General features: G+C 48.6%; 1 protein-coding gene across 3 annotated transcripts in view; it reads right to left on the bottom strand.

The window, feature by feature from the left end:
• SPHKAP (SPHK1 interactor, AKAP domain containing) overlaps positions 1 to 18,076 on the bottom strand; it is a 343,766-nt gene that overhangs the window by 294,073 nt on the left and 31,617 nt on the right. The gene's annotated exons all lie outside the window — the stretch shown is intronic.

Below are 18,076 nucleotides of genomic sequence, written 5' to 3'. Positions count from 1 at the left end.
TCCATGCTTATATGCCCCCATACACACCGATCTGTCTCTTCTCCATCCACTCCACTCTTATCCCATCTGTGCAGCTCTATCTTCTGCTCAGACCTCAGTTGCATAGACTGCATGTGTGTATTACAATGAGCACACAATTCTGTGAATTAGCGGCTCCACCATTTTGTGAGTGATAGCAATATCACTCTGTGAGAGTGCTAAATCTGCAGTTAACCACAGGGTGTGATGGCATACCATATCTGTATTGCTCAAGGAACACGTCCATTAAGGAATCAACCTCAGTGATCGTAATTTCATTGCTTTTTTTATTTTGAGTGGCACAAATTCAGAAGGTTTTGTGAAATTTCAGATCATGTCTAAGAAGCCTTAATGGGACATGTGAAACCGTAAAGTTTTTTGTCTATGGAATTTCATAGCTTTTTTAAAATTCATTAACTATCAGGGTTTGGAGGTGCAAAACGGGCCATCTGCAGGGGAGGAGGGCAACAAAATGGTACACTAGCGCAGGTGGAAGAGGGGCCAGCACACAGGAGGTGGTTTGGGAGGCGCAGGATGTGAGATGGCTGCAGGGGTAGGCTGTAGGCATGCGGAGTAGTGGCAGCAGTGGTGGTGCAGTGCAGTGGTAGCGGTGCAGTGCAAAGGGGACATCAGCAGGTGATAGAAGGCTCACCGGTACTGCACATGCACCTGAGAAAATAAAATCAATAAGTCACAGATGTACAAACACAGCAGTGAGATCCATATATGCATCTATGTTAAACATTGAATGTGTAAAATAAAAAGAAAGGTGCCCTCTCCCCTTGAAGCACAACCAGCCTCGGGCTTTTAAGGGCCAGTCCTGGTTATACATAAATACAGGGGACAAACGACATAGGGGTCCCCCGTACTTAAGCACAACCAGCACTGGGCTAGTGAGAACCAGGCCTGGTTGCCAAAATATGGGGGACAAACGACATAGGGGTCCCCTGTACTTTGCGCAACCAACACTGGGCTCTGGTTTTATAAATACAGGGGGAAAAAATGAGTATGGTCCACCTGTATTTACCAGAACCATCTCCAGACTTTTTCTAGTGGGGGGCTAATGCCACAGCCAGGGGAGCTCTGACAGCAAGTCAGCGCAGGCTGGGGATACCTGGCGAGATGGGGACCCCCCCAATAAAGTGATCCCCCTCTCCAGGGTACCCCAGGCCCAGGCTGATAGCCCGGGGCTATCCCCGACACCCCAGTGCTTCAGCATCTTCGCTTAGTGGGCGGCAACCTGTCAGCTCTTTTGCATGACCGCCGCGTATAGGGGGCAATGATGAGGGGGAAGACGATGACATTGTGAGCCATAGAGGAGGGGGTTTGCAGGGGTATAGAGGAGCTGATGGTGGCAGGGGCACAGAGGAGAGGGGGGTGTAGGGGTATAGAGGGGGTAGTGGGAGCAGGGGCACAGAAGAGAGGGGGTTGCAGGGGTACAGTGGAAGTAGTGAGGGCAGGGGCACAGAGGAGATGGGGTGCAGGGGTATAGAGAGGGTAGTGGGAGCAGGGGCAGAGAGGGGGTGTAGGGGTATAGAGGAGAGGGGGTGCAGCGGTATATAAGAGGTAGTGGGAGCACAGGCACAGAGGAGAGGTGCACGGGCAAAGGATAGGTGCAGGGGTATAGAGGGGGTAGTGGGGGCAGAGGCACAGAGGAGAGGGGGTGTAGGGGTATAGAGGAGCTAATGGGGCAGGGGCACAAAGGAGAGGGGGTGTAGGGCTATAGATGGGGCAAGGGCACAGAAGAAGGGGGTGCTGGTGTATAGAGGAGGTAGTGGGGGCAGGGACACAGAGGAGAGGGTGCCACAGATGAGGCATGGGCACAGAGGAGAGGGAGTGCAGGGTTACAGAGGAGAAGGGGGTGTGGTGGTATATAAGTAGTGGGAGCAGAGGCATAGAGGAGAGGGGGTTGCAGGGGTATAGAGGAGGTAGTGGGGGCAGTAGCACAGATCTGAGGGGGCATAGAGGAGGCACAGGCAAAGAAGAGAGGTGCAGGGGTATAGAGGAGGGGGTGTGTAGTGGTACAGAGGAGCTAATGGGGCAGGGGCACAGAGGAGAGGGGTGTAGGAGTATAGTGGAGGTAGTGGGGCAGGGGCACAGATGACAGGGGGCCATAGAGACAACAGGAACAGAGAGGGGAGGGAGGATGCAGGGTTATGGTGGCAGGAGCAGAGAGGAGAGGGGGGGTACAGGGGTATAGAGGAGGTAGTGGGGGAAAGGGCATAGATGAGGCAGGGGCAGAGGAGAGAGGGGTGCACAGACGAGGAGGTAGTGGGCAGGGGCACAGAGGAAAGGGGGGCATGTGCACAGAGGAGATGGGGGTGCAGTGGTATAGAGAGTTGTGGGGACATGAGCACAGAGGAGAGGGGGTGCTTGGGTATAGAGGAGGTAGTGGGGGCAGGGGCACAGAGGAGGAGGCATAGATGAGGCAGGGGCACAGAGGAGAGGGGTGTGCAGAGTTTAGAGGGGGTAGTTGGAGTAGGGGCACAGAACTGAGGGGCGTGCAGGAGATAGTGGGAGTGGAGGCACAGAGGAGAGGAGGCAGAGGCACAGAGGAGAGAGGGTGCAGGGGTATAGAGGAGTTAATGGGGGCATGGGCACAAAGGAGAGAAGGGTGCAGGGGTAAGAGAGGGTAGTGGGAACAGAGGCACAGAACAGAGGGGGGTGCAAGGGGTATAGAGGGGATAGTGGGGCAGGGGCACCAAAGAGGGGGTGTTGTATAGAGGAGCCAATGGGGGTAGGGGCACAGAGGAGAGGGGTGAAGGGGTATAGAGGGGGTAGTGGGAGCAGGGGCAAAGAAGAGAGGGGGGTGCTGGCGTAAAGTGGCAGTAGTTGGGGCAGGGGTACAGAGAAGGGGTCATAGATGAGGAGAGGGAGGTGTGGCGGTGTATAAATGGGAGCTGGGGCATAGAGGAGACACGGGCAAAGAGGGATGCAGGGTATAGTGGGGGAAGGGGCACAGAGGACGGGGTGTGCAGGGCTATAGAGGAGCTAATGGGGTAAGGGCACAGAGAAGGAGTGTAGTAAAGAGGGGGTAGTGGGAGCTTGGGCACAGAAGACAGGTGGGTTCTGGCATAATGAGGGGGTAGTGGGAGCAGGGGCACAGAGGAGAGGTGGCCCATAGAGGTGGCGGGGCAAAAAAGAGAGGGTGGCACAGGGGTATAGAGAATGTAGAGGGGACATGGACAAAGAGGAGAGGGGTGCACAGAGAAAGAGGTAGTGGGGCCAGTGGCACAGAGGAGAGGGGGCATTGGCACAGAGGAGAAGGGGGTGCAGGGGTATAGAGAAGGTAGTTGGGAGCAGGGGCACAGAACAGAGTTGGGTGCAGGGGGATACAGGAGGTAGTGGGGGCAGGGGCACAGAGGAGAGGGGTGTGTGCAGGCAGGGATATAGAGGAGAGAGAGAGCTTGCGTGCACACTTTCCTACCTACCTCTATGTACGGCAGCAGGACTGGCTTCAAATAGGGGCAGGCACTCCACGGCTTTAGGCCCTGCCCTCTGCTGATACACCTGCAAATCGCGGCATTATGTCACTTAGGGGGCGGGGCTTCCACCATCAGCTGCTATCTCCCAGTGATGGAGGGTGCTATCAGTGGCCGCCGGGAGAGTGCAGAAGCCGGTGATTTGGAAGAGGGTTCAGCTGCCCCTGATCGGAGGTACCGCTTGCCCTTCTTGTCCGGGGTGCAAGTGCTGCCAGTGCCTGTATGGGGTAGGGGAAATCGGAGGTGCCATTTGGAATGGGGGGTTGATTGTGTAGGTGCTGTCAGTGCTGGGGGAAGATTGGAGGTGCCGCCTGTACTGGGAAGGAGATCGGAGGTGCAGTGTTGGGGAGCACATGCTCCAGCTTCTGCCCCTCTGGGTCAGCACCTCATGCATAGTCCTCCCTGAGTCCCTCATTGCCCGTAGCAGCGTGTATTTTGCGGTCATTGTTATATGTGTTGCTGCCTAATAACTAAAGGCAGCCACGTTAATGCTCCCAATGAAGCCACTGTACATACACCTCCCTGCTGGAAGCTCCTACTGCGGCTGTGCAACAAGTTGAAAAGTCCTATCTATTCAATGGCGCATTCTTGAGGTAATAGTTTAAAAACTGTAACTTTCAAATTTACCTGAACCCCAAAAGCACGTACCCTGGCACAATAGCTACCTAATAAAACAACCCCCAAGTCTAAAATCGCCCCCTACCCTGAGTTTTGCCTTCCCAAAAAATAACCCCATAGACTATAGCAGAAAAGTGGTCCTAATTGAGAGTGTCAGAAAAATGTGACAGTTGGACCTTTAGATTACTCCCAAATCCTCATGTTTATGTTTATGCCCTGAAATTTGGCATGCAGCACCCAGTGACAGTTCTACCCGGCCATGCCAAATTTCAGATCCGTACCTCTAATAGCTTTTGAGGTGTAGCCCCTTGAACACCCTACCCCCCCTTCAGAATTCTCTATGGAGAAATCCATTTTTTTAGATGCAGCCTTAATATAAGGGCACGATTGTGCCCTTTTAATATATATATATATATATATATATATATATATATATAGCAGGCTGTAGCATAGGGGGACACAGGGAGGGGATATATAGATGTATATGTACCTTGGAGTGTATTTTCAGTCAACCCGGCGGCACTGAAAGACGACTTGTAATAAACGCTTTCACAGCCCGCTCATATATATCAACATTTCAGAACTTTTAATGTGTTCTTTTCGTCAGGATACAAACTGTATCAAACTGTATCCTGACGAAAGAACATATTAAAAGTTCTGAAACGTTGATATATATGAGCGGGCTGTGAAAGCGTTTATTACAAGTCGTCTTTGAGTGCCGTCGGGTTGACTGAATATACATATTTGTCCCTCACATAGGTGAGAGGTAAAGGGGAAGGCACCAGACGCAGCTGTACCATTTTGGTAAATAAGGAGTGACAGTCGACAAATTTCCTCTTGTACTACGTGGAGTGTATATATATAGATAGCGAGATGGAGGTATGTAGAAAGGGGGCCGGGGGAAGGGCAAACACTAACCCCAGAAGCAGGCACAGGGACCACCAGGCAAGCTAGTCATGGTTCTGCTTGGCAGCAGCGGTTCCCCTCTTCCATCATCACATAGAGCAGCCGCTCCCCCCTGCTCCTGGTGCAGAGTTAATGTGGACTTTGATTAAGCCGCGGACACTGATGGCTCTGAAGGGTAGCAATTCGGAGGAAGCTCAGACAGTGACTGTCGGCGCCTGTCAGGTGGCACATGCCTTGGGCGTTGCTGCAGCTGGGGCTTATTTTCTATTGTTGTCCTCAGCACCCGGGGGGTGCCTCCAACAAATATCAGTTGCACCCCTTTCTCGGCACCAGTGGAGTGGCTATAGGTTGTTGACCCATGGGCTAGAAAAAGGATGTGTCTCAGCTTCAGCAGCCCGCCCTTCAGGTCCCAGCGCCCTTAGGCAGCTTCCTAAAGCTGCCTAATGGAAGCGCCGGCCCTGTATATATGGATCCAACGTTGTTCCCATAAAGTATAGGAAAAAACAGAGGGCACTCACCAAAGCCAAGACATCACGCTACTTTATTAAATTCCTCCATCAGAGTTATAGCCAAGCCATTATGTTTGGTCAACGTTTCAACCCCGTAGGACCTTTATCAAGACATCAGCATCACACCTTCCAAAACCACATGTGTACAAACAAACAGGCATCACCATCTCCAGCTGTCTGGATTTTGAAATGAGGATTCCAGACAGACAGGTATTTTTGGTAAAGCAGTGGCTTTTTAATAGCAGCAGACACTGCACCTTAGCATATGTGAGTTTAGGCCTGCACACATACAGGCACATAACATAAAATAAACAAACAAACAAACATAAGTCTCAGCACTCAGGGCCTCATTCAGAGGCGGTCGTAGGATGCAAGCGGTCGCTCAGAAACAGGGCGGCCGCTTGCATCCTGAACGGCCGCCTCCATGTCGCCCCCACAGCTCTAACGACTGCTAAGGGAGATGGTCGCGGTGGTCAAGACCATCACGACCATCGGGGCTTACGACGAGACCCTAGGGTAGGTCTCGTCAACCTTAAGCCCCAGGGAGCTTCCTGTTCTGTTTGAGCAGGAAGCTCCCCACTGACATCACTGATGATGTCAGTGGGGACGCCCACAAAACGGCAAGCGTTCCGAAAGGAACGCCTCTGTTTGGCCGGACATGCCCCCTGCCCGCCCAGCAAAACGGAGCGAGCTGTCAATCAACATCGACAGCTCGCTCCGTCTGCTTCGAGCCTGCTAACGACGGGTGATCCGTCGTTAGCGGAGGCTCGCGCATGGGCACGACGGAGCAGTATCCGTCATGCGCATGCCCTGTGGACCAACATCGAGTCGGTTGCGAGCGCTCATCGCTCGCGACCGACTTTGAATAAGGTCCACATTGTGCTAATCAGTCAGCAGTGGCTTGCAGCCACAATTTTTGGCATGCTCTCCCAGCATAGCCCATGGACCCGGGCAATACAACACTGTGTCCCTACTTCCTGGCTGCTACTCAGCATCAGGGCAACGAGCATCAGGTGTGTGACAGTTTTAAACCCTTCCAGTGCTCCAGCACAGATTCCAGCTGGGTCTGTGTAAATGTGAAAACCTGGAATTCCACACCTCCACTGCTAATGCAAAATGCACAGGTTTCACTCCAGCCGCCTTTGGAGGGAGCTGATTCCACTGGAATGTGGGCAATTCAGGTGAGAGACAACCCCTCTCACCACAATATATATACTGTGTGTGTATATATATATATTTTTATATATATATATATATATATATAATATATATATATATATACAGTCAGGTGCATAAATATTGGGACATTGACAGAATTTTCATATTTTGGCCTCTATTCACCACCACAATGGCTTTGAAATGAAACAAACAAGATGTGCTTTAACTGCAGACTTTCAGATTTAATTTGAGGGTAATTACATCCAAATCAGGTGAACGGTGTAGGAATTACAACGGTTTCTATATGTGCCTCCCACTTTTTAAAAATTCTGTCAATGTCCCAATATTTATGCACCTGACTGTACATATACACACACATTATAAGTATATGTAATACAAACAAAGAATATTAACACTTGTAGTGGAATAAAGAAAACTGTCTATTTAATTAATGGGGAATGTGGTTAACTTACCGTCGCCCAGAATGCCGGCCATCGGAATCTCGACACTGGAAGTCCGACCTGGTACTAAAGATAGGCATCTAAATCCTGATGCCTGTCTTTAGCCAGACACCGAAATCCCGACAGCCCCAAACGAAGGTAAGCAGGGACTGTTAACCACGGGAGGGTTAGAGTTAGGCTAGGGGAAGGGTGGGTTCACCACTTGGGAGAGGTTAGGGTTAGTCATCCCCCTGGGAGGGTTAGGTTTGGGGTACGGGAAGGGGGGATTAGGGTTAGGCACCACCAGAGGGATTTAGGGTTAGGCACCACTGAGGGGGAGGCTAGGGTTAGGGGGGGAGAGGGGAGGGTTAGAGTACTTTCCTGTCCCAGTCGGGATTTCCATTGTTAGGGCTTCTGGCGTCAGTATTACATCTGCTGGGGACACATCCGGCGGCATTACATACCGATTCCATTAGCGGTGCAGACAGCTGAATAAAGCAGATTATTTATGCACATTATTTATATTGTGCTCATACTGCTGCATCTACTGTATGAGATAGACAGACAGCTATCAGGACTGTAGAACATTTATTCACCCGCATTTGAACATAGGTTACTCCAGAAATGCACCAGTGAGTGCTTGTGTACTTGCAATTATTAAGCCTGCAAGATTGTATTGGCAGTAAATTATTTATTATTTATTACCAGCTACTTATATAGCGCACACATACTCCACAGCGCTTTACAGGGAATATTTTCCATTCACATCAGTCCCTGCCCCAGTGGAGCTTACAATCTATATTCCCTATCACACACACACACAGATACACACAAGGGTTAATTTTGTTGGGAGCCAATTAACCTGCCGTTATATTTTTGGAGTGTGGAAGGAAACCGGAGTACCCAGAGGAAACCCACGCAAACACAGGGAGAATATACAAACTCCACACAGTTAGGGTCGTAGTGGGTATTGAACCTCAGTGCTGTGAGGCAGTAATGCTAACCATTACACCATCTGTGCTGTCTGTAAATAAGAATTACACAATTATATACATGGACAAGCGCATGTGCAATTACAGTGGTCCGCAGGACGGTATCCAATAGACCAACAATACTGATACTATTACAAAAAACTCCAAACAACTATCAGGCTGCACCTTTGCCTTAAGGATAATATAATATTGGTAACAAATGGATACAATATACTGTACATCTATATGTATCCACATGTTACCAAGTCATTTTACAAAGTGAATTTCTCCTTGTTGTGATCATTTATGGTATCTAATCCTAAAACATTGGAGTGTTCAAACTGTATGTTGTATCCATGTGTATTCTGTATGGAAAATATGTTAATTTCAAACTATATGTTCATTGCTATTTTGTATGAACTATTGTACATAAGTCAGTGTTGACATCAAAGGAGAGGACAACAGTGTTTGCTTTAGCCCAGCATGACCTCTGAAAGGGAGATCTGTGTACCAAACCTCCTTATCTTCTCCTTTGAGAGCACAAAGGAATTGTATCACTGCCCTATGAAGGTGACAAAACCGTTTGAAGCTAAAGGAAAATGAATTTATCCAGGTTATATGACGTTGCAGACCACTGAATTCCAAATATTTTCTGCAGGATACATAATGCAAGTACATACTAGGGGTGTGCACCGGCCACTTTTCGTGTTTTGTGTTTTGGTTTTGGATCTGGATCTTTCTTCGTGTTTTGGATCTGGATTGGTTTTGCCAAAACCACCCTTCCGTGTTTTGGGTTCTGGGTTTTGTGTTTTGGATCTGTATTTTTTTGAAAAAAAGCATAAAAACAGCTAAAATCACAGAATTTGTAGGTTTTTCTGCTCCTATGCTATTATTAACCTCAATAACCTTAATTTCCACTCATTTCCAGTCTATTCTGAACACCTCACACCTCACAATAGTGTTTTTATGTCCAAAAGGTTGCACCGAGGTAGCTGGATGACTATGCTAAGCGACACGAGTGGGCGGCACAAACACGTGACCCATCTAGGAGTGACACTGCAGTGGCAGACAGGATGGCAGTTAGAAAAACTAGGCCCCAAACTGTACATAATGCAAAGAAAAAAAAGAGGTGCAAGATGGAATTGTCCTTGGGCCCTCCCACCCACCCTTATGTTGTATAAACAGGACATGCACACTTTAACCAATCAATCATTTCAGCGCCAGGGTCTGCCACACAACTGTGGCTGAAATGATTGGTTCGTTTGGGCCCCCACAAAACAAGCTGGCAATTAATGTGTCCCTGCACAAACTGGCTCTACGGAGGCAAGATGTCATCCTCATCCTCCTCATCCACCGATTCCTCACCCTCTTCAGTGTGTACATCCTCATCCTCACAGAGTATTAACTCGTCTCCACTTGAATCCACCACCACAGGTCCCTCTGTACCTTCTGGAGGCTGGTCTCCCTGGAAGAGCTGATAATTCATTTTGATGAACATCATCTTCTCCACATTCTGTGGAAGCAACCTCCTACGCCTTTCGCTGACAAGGTTCCCGGATGCACTAAACACTCTTTCGGAGTACACACTGGAGGGGGGGCAACTCAGGTAAAATAGAGCCAGTTTGTACAGGGGCCTCCAAATTGCCTCTTTTTCCTGCCAGTACAGGTATGGACTGTCTGACATGCCTACTTGGATGCTGTCACCGATGTAATCCTCCACCATTCTGTCAATGGTGACAGTATCATATGCAGTGACAGTAGACATGTCAGAAATTGTTGCCAGGTCCTTCAGTCCGGACCAGATGTCCAAACTTGGTCCTGCCTGCCCTGCATCACCGCCAGCGGGTTGCTTAGGATACCTAAGTTTTTTCCTGGCAGCCCCAGTTGCGGGAGAAAATGAAGAAGGAGCCGTTGACGTGTCACGTTCTGCTTCAGCTGACAGTGTGTTCACCAGCAGGTCTTTGCACCTCTGCAGGCTTGTGTCGGCCGGAAAGAGAGACACCACATAGGCTTTAAACCTAGGATCGAGCACGGTGGCCAAAATGTAGTGGTCTGATTTCAACAGATTGACCACCCTGGAATCCTGGCAAAACGAATGAAGGGCTTCATCCACAAGTCCCACATGCCGAGTGGAATCGCTCCGTCTTAGCTCCTCCTTCACTTTCTCCATCTGCTTCTGCAAAAGCCTGATGAGGGGAATGACCTGACTCAAGCTGGCAGTGTCTGAACTGACTTCACGTGTGGCAAGTTCGAAGGGCTGGAGAACCTTGCACAACACGGAAATCATTCTCCACTGCGCTTGAGTCAGGTGCATACCCCCTCCTTTGCCTATGTCATAGGTGGATGTATAGGCTTGTATGGCCTTTTGCTGCTCCTCCATCCTCTGAAGCATATAGAGGGTTGAGTTCCACCGCATCACAACCTCTTGCTTCAGGTGATGGCGGGGCAGGTTCAAGAGTGTTTGCTGGCGCTCCAGTCTTCGGCACGCAGTCGCTGAATGGCGAAAGTGGCCAGAAATTTTTCGGGCCACCCAAAGCATCTCCTGCACGCCCCTGTCGCTTTTCAGAAAATTCTGCACCACCAAGTTTATTGTGTGAGCAAAACATGGGACGTGCTGGAATTTTCCCAGATGTAATGCCCGCACAATATTGGTGGCGTTGTCAGATATCACAAATCCCCAGGAGAGTCTAAGTGGGGTAAGCCACTGGGCGATGATTTCCCTCAGTTTCGCTAAGAGTTTGTCGGCGGTGTGCCTCTTACTGAAACCGGTGATACACAGCGTAGCCTGCCTTGTAACGAGCTGGCGTTTCTGAGATGCTGCTTCTGGTGACGCTGCTGCTGTTGCTGCGTAAGGTGATACGTCTACCCAGTGGGCTGTCACAGTCATATAGTCCTTAGTCTGCCCTGTTCCACTTGTCCACATGTCCGTGGTTAAGTGGACATTGTGTACAACGGCATTTTTCAGGACACTGAGGACACTTTTTCTGACGTTTCTGTACAGTCTCGGTATCGCCTGCCTAGTGAAGTGGAATCTAGACGGGATTTGGAACCGGGGACACACTACCTCCATCAATTGTCTAAATCCCACTGCACTAATGGCGGATACCGGACGCACGTCTAACACCAACATAGCAGTCAAGGCCTCAGTTATACGTTTTGCTTCAGGATGACTGCTGTCGTACTTCATCCTCCTCGCTAAGGACTGTTGGAGGGTCAATTGTTTAGTAAAAGTAGTGGTGTTCCTACTTCCTCTCTGGGATGATGAACGACTCCCAGCAGCAGCAACAGCAGTAGGCGTAGCAATGCAGGATCCTCCGGAGGAATCCCGGATAGGAGAGTCAGTCATGCCAGTGACATGGCCTGCAGGACTACTTCCGATCCTGACTAAGGAGGAAATTGACGAGGAGGGAGTTGACGGTGTGGTTTGCAGGCGCTTGGATACAACAGGACAACGGGATTTAGGTGTCCCTGGACTGCTTACGGTCTTAGCCAAAGTTTCTGAACTTGACAGTAACTTTTTATGAACGCGTTGCAGGTGCCGTATAAGGGAGGATGTTCCTAGGTGGTTGACGTCCCTACCCCTACTTATTTCACCTTTACATATGGTACATATGGCAAGACAGTTGTTGTCCGGATTTGGATAGAAATATTGCCAGACCAAAGAGGTGGAATGTTTGGTCTTCTGCCCAGGCATGACCGTGATGGGCTTTTTCATCCCACGGACAACAACTGTCTCCCCCGGAGCCTGATTTAAACAAACCACATCACCATCAGAATCCTCCTCGCCAACTTCCTCCTCAGCGCCAGCTACACCAGTATCCTCATCCTGTTGTACTTCAACAGTGACATCTTCAATTTGCATATCAGCAAGTGGACTGTGGGTGCTCCTTTCAGCACTTGCAGGGGGCGTGCAAATGGTGGAAAGAGCCACCTCTTCCCGTCCAGTGCTGGGAAGGTCAGGCATCGCAACCACCACCACACTTGGACTCTCCTTGGGGATTTGTGATATCTTCTTAGAAAGCACAGTTCTTCGCTGTGCTTTTGCCAGCTTAACTCTTTTGATTTTTTTAGTGGGAGGAGGGCTTCCATCGTCATGTGAAGCTGAACCACTAGTCATGAACATACTAGGGATCGACCTTAGCCGTTCCTTGCCACTCCGTGTCGTAAATGGCATATTGGCAAGTTTACGTTTCTCTTCAGCTGATTTAAATGTCTTTTTCAAGGTCATTTTCCTGAACTTTGCCATTTGGGATTGTATGTGCCCTCTTCTATGACATTGGGCATCGGCCTTGGCAGACGACGTTGATGGCATGTTATCGTCTATGTCATGACTAGTGGCAGCAGCTTCAGCACTAGGAGGAAGTGGTTCTTGATCTTTCTCTATTTTATTTTTATCGGAGAAAGTTTGGTCCTCCATTTATGTTATATCGATTTGATATATACGTGCGGCTAAACACAGAAAATAATTTTTTTTTTGGTTTGGACTGGAGTGTACTTTCGGGGGTTACAGCACCCTTAACGGTCAAGCCAGCCGGCCCTTTACTTATGACACAGGCGCACGCTTGGCACTACTTTGTTGATGCACGTGCGGCTACTGCGCACACAATTCACAAACACAGAAAATAATTTTTTTTTTGGTTTGGACTGGAGTGTACTTTCGGGGGTTACAGCACCCTTTAACGGTCAAGCCAGCCGGCCCTTTACTTATGACACAGGCGCACGCTTGGCACTACTTTGTTGATGCACGTGCCGCTACTGCGCACACAATTCACAAACACAGAAAATATTTTTTTTTTTGGTTTGGACTGGAGTGTACTTTCGGGGGTTACAGCACCCTTAACGGTCAAGCCAGCCGGCCCTTTACTTATGACACAGGCGCACGCTTGGCACTACTTTGTTGATGCACGTGCGGCTACTGCGCACACAATTCACAAACACAGAAAATATATAATTTTTTTTTTGGTTTGAACTGGAGTGTACTTTCAGGGGTTACAGCACCCTTTAACGGTCAAGCCAGCCGGCCCTTTACTTATGACACAGGCGCACGCTTGGCACTACTTTGTTGATGCACGTGCGGCTACTGCGCACACAATTCACAAACACAGAAAATATATAATTTTTTTTTTGGTTTGGACTGGAGTGTACTTTCGGGGGTTACAGCACCCTTTAACGGCCAAGCCAGCCGGCCCTTTACTTATGACACAGGCGCACGCTTGGCACTACTTTGTTGATGCACGTGCGGCTACTGCGCACACAATTCACAAACACAGAAAATATATAATTTTTTTTTTGGTTTGGACTGGAGTGTACTTTCGGGGGTTACAGCACCCTTTAACGGTCAAGCCAGCCGGCCCTTTAGTTATGACACAGGCGCACGCTTGGCACTACTTTGTTGATGCACGTGCGGCTACTGCGCACACAATTCACAAACACAGAAAATATATAATTTTTTTTTTGGTTTGGACTGGAGTGTACTTTCGGGGGTTACAGCACCCTTAACGGTCAAGCCAGCCGGCCCTTTACTTATGACACAGGCGCACGCTTGGCACTACTTTGTTGATGCACGTGCGGCTACTGCGCACACAATTCACAAACACAGAAAATATATAATTTTTTTTTTGGATTGGACTGGAGTGTACTTTCGGGGGTTACAGCACCCTTTAACGGTCAAGCCAGCCGGCCCTTTACTTATGACACAGGCGCACGCTTGGCACTACTTTGTTGATGCACGTGCGGCTACTGCGCACACAATTCACAAACACAGAAAATAATTTTTTTTTTGGTTTGGACTGGAGTGTACTTTCGGGGGTTACAGCACCCTTTAACGGTCAAGCCAGCCGGCCCTTTACTTATGACACAGGCGCACGCTTGGCACTACTTTGTTGATGCACGTGCGGCTACTGCGCACACAATTCACAAACACAGAAAATAATTTTTTTTTTAGTTTGGACTGGAGTGTACTTTCGGGGGTTACAGTACCCTTAACGGTCAAGCCAGCCGGCCCTTTACTTATGACACAGGCGCACGCTTGGACCTGCTTTGTTGATGCACGTGCGGCTACTGCGCACACAATTCACAAACACAGAAAATAATTTTTTTTTTGGTTTGGACTGGAGTGTACTTTCGGGGGTTACAGCACCCTTAACGGTCAAGCCAGCCGGCCCTTTACTTATGACACAGGCGCACGCTTGGCACTACTTTGTTGATGCACGTGCGGCTACTGCGCACACAATTCACAAACACAGAAAATATATAATTTTTTTAGCACTTGGGGGGAGCACCCCTGATGGACAGAGCACCCCCTGGACAACACTACAGCACCCCTTTAGGACTGGGACACTGCACAGGACTTTGGAGTGGACACAGCGCCTATGGAGAACTGACTGCACAACACAGTCCAGCCAGCCCCTATGGACTTTGAAGTAGTGGACACAGCCCCTATTAACAACAGCAGCACAGCACAACACAGCCAGCCCCTATGGACTTTGAAGTAGTGGACAACAGCAGCACTACACTTCACTACACTACACAGCCCTAACTCCCACCCTCCCTCTTCACTGTCCACAGCCGAGTGAGAAAATGGCGCCGACGCGGGTACCTTATATAGGATCCAAAACCCGCGAGACTCGGAAGGCGGGATGATGACGTTTTGCCTCGATTTCAGATCCGAGTCAGGCGGGAAAAGTCGAGCCTGACTCGGATCGGACTCGGATCGGGGGGGCTCGGGGGGGTTCGGATTTCAGAAATCCGAACCCGCTCACCCCTAGTACATACCATTATGACAAGAGGTATATTGTAAATTCTATGGGCTCTGTTAAATTGACAGATTAAATCTGTTTAAGGAAGAAACAAAGAGAGAGCTGGTGTTCATAAAAAGGAGTGTCACCCAGCATTAATGTCCATTTCTGGGGAGAAGCCTTTAACATGAGATGCATCAAGCTAATTTCCTGTGATCTCCTGCACAACAGATTTTTGGCATCGTTGTAAGTGTCCTAAAACTCAGTGTTATTCCTTTTTATTTGTGAAGTTGTTTGCCTGTTATTCTCTGTCATTTTATTAATCATTTTTTGGAACTAAACCTGGGGAACATTTTTCAGATTAAACACATTTAATCTAGAATATTCTCAGAGATTTGTATTGAACCTGTGGGCCTGTGAGGCCCTATGTGTAAATGAAGGTGAAATATTAATCATTTGTTCGGGAAACGCAAAGAGCCCATTATTCTCTTTCGTGGTGGCAGTAAGATTGTGAAACTTGGTAAGTGACTGAGGTGCGCCATCGTCACAACCAGCAGGTCCAGGTTGTTGTATCTGAACGTCAGCCTAGGTTTGTGACACTCCCCACCTGACTGGATTGAAATTATCTTAAAATGTTTTCTATATTCTATGAATAAATACAGCAAATTATATACTGCATTATAGGATTCATATCAAGTCATTGGACACAGTTCAAAAAAAGTGCCTCTAAACAAAATATCTTATTTAGGGTTATCTGTCTAATTTTATGCAGATACATGCATCTGGGAAATACTGAATACATCCCTGTAATTCAGGACACAATACTGTGAATGGAACATACATAGACGTACATGTTTTTGCTCGGTTTATTTAATTTTCTTTTTACTATCTACCTATGGTATGCGTTCGGCATCCAAGCGGTCAGGATGCCGACGCTTACCTTACCGGCGTCAGAATACCGACGCCGGTCAGAATCCTGACGCTGGCATTTCTACCACCTGCTGAAGGTAAGTAGCAGTGTGGGGGGGGAGGTTAGGTTTAGGCACTAGGGGGGAGGTTAGGGTCAGGCACCAGGGCGGGAGGGTTAGGGTAGGGAGTGGGGGAGGGTTAACATACCGACCACCAAGTGTCGGTATGTTAACCCTGTCCGGCTACAGACATCGGGATTTTGACAGCCTGTCGGTATTACATACTGATTCCCTATATTTTTTACATTTTGCTTATATATCAGTCACAGTGACATGATTAAAAAAATATTTTTAATGGAAAATATACAGTATAATTTTTTACTATCTTTCAGTCCTAGTGCTCTGCAAATAAAAAATATTTTTTTCTTGTTTAGACATGTTCAGAATGTTTTTGTTTTATTTAAAACAAAAACTGCAAGAATACATCATAAAACAAAAATCATAAATCCATAAAATGCATAAAAGATTGTTGCAAATGCATATAGCACATAGGGCGTGATTCATTACAGATCGCAATATTGTGTAAGTACGCAGTTCAACTGCGATAGTATGCTAAATCATTGCGATCGCAATGCAAACTCAGCACTACATAAGGATACCCACTTTACATTGCACACTTAGCAGATTAGCAAAACCATCGGTACAATTGAGTACCATCGCAGCCTCATGCACACTTGCACAAGCTCTGACCTTACTCAGAAATTGCTAACTTCCATGCACACTATGAGTCTTCATGCTGCGTATGGCATCGCAGTGGCTAATTTATGCACGCCCCTGCAATGGCGTGGGAACGCACTGGCATATCTGCATTTCCCACACCACCCCCCTTCACCACCTGCAAATGGTGCTTCCTGTCAATCACTCTGCCAGGGGTCTGCGTAGCCACTGCAAAATCAATCATGATCGCAATAGCTAGTTTGCGCACTGGGATGCATGCGCAGAATGCAACAATCGTCCGATTGCGTGCGTAATTGCAATTGCGTATTGTAATGAATCAGGCCCATAGATGCACGCAGGCTTGGACTGGGCTGCCGGGGAATCAGGTAATTCCCCGGTGAGCCCAACTGTGTTGTGGCTACGCCCCTTTCTGTGAGGAGGTGGGGTTGAGCAGGCCGCGAATGGGGTGGGGTTACGCATAGGCAGAGCCATGCCGGGCAGCTTCCCCCCTGTCATTTCTGTCACTATTTTTTTAAAGGTGATGAGCAGCAGCACTGCTGCTGTCTCAGTCAGGTTTGATAGAGCCAGTGGGCACTAAGACCCACCGCAACACTAACTGCAGGTCCATTCTACAACACTGTGACCAGGGGGCGGAGCTACATGGAAAGGAGCAGGGGCGGGACTACACGGGTATTAGCAGGGGTAGACCTACAAATGGACTACTAGTGCAGCGGTGGCCAACCTGTGGCTCTTCTATTGTTCCGATGTGGCTCCCCTGACTCACTGACTGCCTCTATTAATAGGCGTGCAGCTGTTCAGATGAGGCTCGTCCTTTGTTGCAGCAGTCTGCTCCACTCTGGAGGCATGTATGGGCAATGTGTTGACGTCACACCGCAAACAGGAGGCAGAGCTCAACTTGTGACTGAACTTGCAGCCACGAGGAGGATACGGTCACAGATGCAGGAGCCTACCTACGTGACACAGACAGTCCGCAACAAAGTACTGTAAGAGCTGTAATTCTTTTTAAATTTTATTTGTGACATGTGGGGGCTGGAATGGCCCGTGGAGTGGGAGGGAGTGTGGGGGAAGATGACTAGGCTGGAGTGGCGCAGGGAGAGAGGAGGGGGGGTGACTGGAGTGGCACATGAGGGTCTGCTGGAGTGACACATGGGGGCTGAAGTGACATATAAGAGGCTGCTGAAGTAACAGATGAGGATGACTTGAGTGACACATGGGGGTGCTGGATTGTATTATGTTAACCTGTTTTTTTTTTATGTATTTTTTGTGGGTATGGCTTTTTCAGTGTTTTTTATGTGGATCTGTGTTTTTTAATGTTTTTAATATTGTCCTGGCTTTTTAATTTTCCTTTAATAGTTATCCCCACAGTGATTATATGCATACGCTTTTACATGCTCCTACAAAATCATACCAGGGGCATGGCCTAGCTGGCACAAGGCCACGCCTCTTTTTGCATGTGCGCCTTTGGCGCGTGCATGATCTCGGCTCTTTGACATACCTACAGATATTTTTGGGCTCTTTGTCTGTGACTGGTTGGCCACCCCTGTACTAGAGAGATTGGGAAGTGCTGCTGTCAGATGGAGATGAAAAGAGC

This window comes from Taudactylus pleione, unplaced genomic scaffold (assembly GCF_031769625.1).
Source record: "Taudactylus pleione unplaced genomic scaffold, aTauple2 ptg000066l, whole genome shotgun sequence".
NCBI classification, from domain to species: Eukaryota; Metazoa; Chordata; class Amphibia; order Anura; family Myobatrachidae; genus Taudactylus; species Taudactylus pleione.
This window is presented reverse-complemented; position numbering and strand designations above follow the sequence as displayed.